This window comes from Nerophis ophidion, linkage group LG23, assembly GCF_033978795.1.
Source record: "Nerophis ophidion isolate RoL-2023_Sa linkage group LG23, RoL_Noph_v1.0, whole genome shotgun sequence".
Lineage (NCBI taxonomy): Eukaryota > Metazoa > Chordata > Actinopteri > Syngnathiformes > Syngnathidae > Nerophis > Nerophis ophidion.
Window position 1 is genome coordinate 18,362,362 of NC_084633.1, and position 5,654 is coordinate 18,368,015.

A 5,654-nucleotide genomic window follows, 5' to 3' on the forward strand; every position below is an offset into this window, starting at 1 on the left:
CCTGGCTATGAATTTGCTCATTGCTACTTTTATGTTTTTGTGCATTATTTGTTGCCGTAATCATTAAACAAACATTACTCATCAGTTACTCAGTACTTGAGTAGTTTTTTCACAACATACTTTTTACTTTTACTCAAGTAAATATTTGGGCGACTACTCCTTACTTTTACTTGAGTAATAAATCTCTAAAGTAACAGTAATCTTACTTGAGTACAATTTCTGGCTACTCTACCCACCTCCTGAGTAAAAATTTGAGTGTGATGTAAGCTTGGACCTCAAATCCTACTGAATAGCTCTTAATCTTCTTCCCTTTATGCGATTTCAAATTACCGGTATTGAAATCAGCCTCCTCCATTTTGAAAATGATGACAGGGGAAGTGTCACTCGTGACGTGACGAGTTTGACCCGGCGGTAATTCAAAGCAGGCGCATACTACAGTGGGGGCCAAAAAGTACTTAGTCAGCCAGCGATTGTGCAAGTTCTCCCACTTAAAATGATGACAGAGGTCTGTAATTTTCATCATAGGTACACTTCAACTGTGAGAGACAGAATGTGGAAAAAAATAAATCCAGGAATTCACATTGTAGGAATTTTGGTGTAAATTATGGTGGAAAATAAGTATTTGGTCAACCATTCAAAGCTCTCACTGATGGAAGGAGGTTTTGGTTCAAAATCTCACGATACATGGCCCCATTCATTCGTTCCTTAACACGGATCAATCGTCCTGTCCCCTTAGCAGAAAAACAGCCCCAAAGCATGATGTTTCCACCCCCATGCTTCACAGTAGGTATGGTGTTCTTGGGATGCAACTCAGTATTCTTCTTCCTCCAAACACGACCAGTTGAGTTTGGACCAAAAAGTTCTATTTTGGTTTCATCTGACCACATGAGATTCTCCCAATCCTCTGCTGTATCATCCATGTATCCATTTTGGTATAAACTCAACTGGTCGTGTTTGGAGGAAGAAAAATATTGAGTTGCATCCCAAGAACACCATAACTACTGTGAAGCATGGGGGTGGAAACATCATGCTTTGGGGCTGTTTTTCTGCTAAGGGGACAGGACGATTGATCCGTGTTAAGGAAAGAATGAATGGGGCCATGTATCGTGAGATTTGGAGCCAAAACCTCCTTCCATCAGTGAGAGCTTTGAATGCTTGACCAAATACTTATTTTCCACCATAATTTACACCAAAATTCTTTAAAATTCCAACAATGTGAATTCCTGGATTTTTTTTTCCACATTCTGTCTCTCACAGTTGAAGTGTACCTATGATGAAAATGACAGACCTCTGTCATCATTTTAAGTGGGAGAACTTGCACAATCGCTGGCTGACTAAATACTTTTTTGCCCCACTGTATGTATATATATATATATATATATATATATATATATATATATATATATATATATATACATACATACATACAGTGGGGCAAAAAAGTATTTAGTCAGTTGCTATTTTTATCTTTGGTATGCACACTATTATGTAAACTTGAATTTATAATTTTTTTTGGCTCTTGTTGCTATTTTTGTATTACAATATTTTATTATTTGATCATGTTGTACTGCATTGTAATCTTTAGTTTTGTGATTTTGTAAAGTTTTTTGCCTGGACCCCAGGAAGACTAGGTGTAGACTAATGGGGATCATTAACAAACTAAACTCTCTGCTGCTACAGCAACATAGAAGCAGTCTATAGCAGTGGTTCTCAACCTTTTTTCAGTGATGTACCCCCTGTGAACATTTTTTTAATTCAAGTACCTCCTAATCAGAGCAAAATAAATTTTGGTTGAAAAAAAGAGATAAAGAAGTAAAATACAGCACTATGTCATCAGTTTCTGATTTATTAAATTGTATAACAGTGCAAAATATTGCTCATTTGTGGTGGTCTTTCTTGAACTATTTGGGGAAACATATAAAAATGACTAAAAACTTGAAATATAAACAAGTGATTCAATTATAAATAAATATTTCTACTAGGAGTGGGCAAATTAATGCGTTAATTACGAGTTAACTCATTAATCTATTAACGCCGACAATTATTTTATCGCACATTTGCGTATGTTGTTTACATGCTTTTATTTTGTTAACGCCTTTTCTTAACAAGATGGCGTCGAGGGGCTCTTGGTAAAGATGGAACATTTGGCAAAAATAGCGGACAATTCTGCAAATGTCATGGCTGGCTTACAGCGTGGTCACTCCGGGATCACTTACGACCGCCAGACAATTCTGGATGTGGATAGATCGGGCCGTTTTGGACTGAATGAGGCGTGCTTGCTAGGCCGGCTAGCTAGCATGGGAATACTTTGCCGGCTACATCCAGCGGCCTGTGAAGCAGCGGAGTATATGTGTTGTCTGTCTATTTATGAATAATGCAGACCAGGAGTGTTGGCTGAGTTCTTAACGTTTACTTTCAGAGCGTGCATATCACAACATACAAGATGCCGTCATGGCGACACAACCTATACCGGGCTACCGCGCATGCTCCTCACTCCTGTTGCATGCTGGGTAGGGTAGTTCTTTTTTTCCCTGGCTCATAACATCACAATATAGTACCATGTATATGATGCGTTCAGTTTATCAAAGCACCAAGCAAACAATCGGAAAATTCCCATCATATCAATTCCTAGATATGGTCATAATTATTTTAAGTGCACTACGCAGAATAAACACAACATTATTAATATTGCTACTACGGATAATTTGATCAAAAATTCCCTAAAACAGCCCACTACCTATAATATAGGTTTTTTTAAACATTAGATCCCTGATAAAAAAAAAATGTTTCTGCTGTTACCTCAGAAATTGCCTGTTCAGATGTTATGATTGTGGCTCAGAGATTTGTATGTAGATTATATTTATTTTCCATAACAAACAGGATAACTTAAATACCCTGGCAGTGGCAATAAGCTTAAATGTTTGTATTCACATTTTTGGAGTTGATTTTCATAAAATATGCTATTTAACTGCTACTGTTTAACAAGGACTGATTTAAATTGTGTTTGCACAACAAATGTTTTGGCACTTTTGTTCATGTGGGAGAATATTCCAATAAAGGTGCACTACACACTACTTTTGAATTCATTATTGGGCTTTGCGTATACAATGCAGTTAATCGCGATTAATCAGAGAAATAGTGCGATTAACTTCGATTAAAATTTTTAATTGTTGCCCAGCCCTAATTTCTACACATAGAAGTAATCTTCAACTTAAAGTGCCCTCTTTGGGGATTGTAATAGAGATCCATCTGGATTCATCAACTTCATTCTAAACATTTCTTCACAAAAAAAGAAATCTTTAACATCAATATTTATGGAACATGTCCACAAAAAATGCAGCTGTCAACACTGAATATTGCATTGTTGTATTTTTTTCACAGTTTATGAACTTATATTCTTACATTCAGATGTATGTAGAAGTGTCTGGTTGTATCTGCTGCTTTAATGTCTTTAATGTCCTCTGTGTTCTTTGATGTTTGATGTTTCCCTCTTACATGTGTTCTATGGCTATGAGTTTTTTTTCCCCTTGGCCTCAGTCTGGACCCCCTTTCCAGGGCCCAGGCTAAAACCGATTTTTTTTTATTTCATTTTAATCTTCAATTTTTTTCCTCCCATTCTCCCCCCCTTGTTTACCTGTATCTCATCTTTTTTGTAAGGGGCGCTGGAAGCCGGCAGACCCGTCAGCGATCCTGTTCTGTCTCCCTGTAATGTTTGTCCGATCTTGAATGGGATTGTGCTGAAAATTTTTAATTTTCCTGAAGGAACTCTCTTGACGGAATAAAGTACTATCTAATCTAATCTAATTCATATTTTGTTGATGTATTATTCAATAAATATATTTATAAAGGATTTTTGAATTGTTGTCATTTTTAGAATATTCTTAAAAAATCTCACGTACCCCTTGGCATACTTTCAAATACCCCCAGCCATTTGAGAACCACTGGTATAAGAGACTAAACATCCGAGATCAAAACTGGGAATATGTTCCCAGAGAAGGAGAAAAAAAAGGTCAGCTACGTTTTGAATTGAAGAAACAATATGATTAGGTTATATACACACATGCAATATACGATGTATAACTACATTAGATATTTATATATCTTAGGGACCTATAGACCAGTGGTTCTCAAATGGGGGTACGTGTACCCCTGGGGGTACTTAAAGGTATGTGAGATTTTTTAAGAATATTCTAAAAATATCAACAATTCAAAAATCCTTTATAAATATATTTATTGAATAATACTTCAACAAAATATGAATGTAAGTTCATAAACTGTAAAAAAAAAAAAAAATACAACAATGCAATATTCAGTGTTGACAGCTTGATTTTTTTTTTTGTGGACATGTTCCATAAATATTGATGTTAAAGATTTATTTTTTGGGGAAGAAATGTTTGGAATGAAGTTGATGAATCCAGATGGATCTCTATTACAATCCCCAAAGAGGGCACTTTGAGTTGATGATTACTTCTATGTGTAGAAATCTTTATTTATAATTGAATCACTTGTTTATATTTCAACAAGTTTTTAGTCATTTTTATGTTTCTCCAAATAGTTCAAGACAAATGAGCAATATTTTGCACTGTTATACAACTTAATAAATCAGAAACTGATGACATAGTGCTGTATTTTACTTCTTTATCTCTTTTTTTCAACCAAAATTGCTTGGCTCTGATTAGGAGGTACTTGAATTAAAAAAATGTTCACAGGGGGTACATCACTAAAAAAAGGTTGAGAACCACTGGTTTATGAGTCCCTAATATATATAAATATCTAATGTAGTTATACATCGTTTATGTAGGATATAAGCAGGTGTTTATATAACCTAATACTATTGTTTCTTCAATTTAAACATAGCTGACCGTTTTTTCCTCCTCTGGGATTATATTCCCAGTTTTGATTTCGGATATCTAGTCATTTATAGCAGTGGTCCCCAACCACCGGGCCGCAGAAGATTTTTTTTATTTAAAAAAAATCAGTCCTGGGTTCAAATCCAGGCTCGGGATCTTTCTGTGTGGAGTTTGCATGTTCTCCCCGTGAATGCGTGGGTTCCCTCCGGGTACTCCGGGTTCCTCCCACTTCCAAAGACATGCACCTGGGGATAGGTTGATTGGCAACACTAAAATTGGCCCTAGTGTGTGAATGTGAGTGTGAATGTTGTCTGTCTATCTGTGTTGGCCCTGCGATGAGGTGGCGACTTGTCCAGGGTGTACCCTGCCTTCCGCCCGATTGTAGCTGAGATAGGCGCCAGCGCCCCCCGCGACCCTGAAAGGGAATAAGCGGTAGAAAATGGATGGATGGAAAATATATATTAAATCAACATAAAAAACACAATTACAATTAGTGCAAAAAGAACAAAAACCTCCCCTTTTCATGACAAAAACGTCCCTTTTTTATGACAAAGAAGAAAAAATAAATAAAAAAAGGACACGACCCCCTCCGGGCCGCGGGACAAATTATTGAGCGTATACGAAAAGGTTGGGGACCACTGATTTATAGCATATACGAATATTCTATTACTGTTAAGCAAACTTTGAATAATAAAACATGTGTCCTTTAACATAGCTACACGCATGACAAGAAATCCGCGTGAAAATCAGTGGTATTCAGTGAGGTAAAATGAATTAAATGCGCTGACAGTTCGTTGCTCCTGC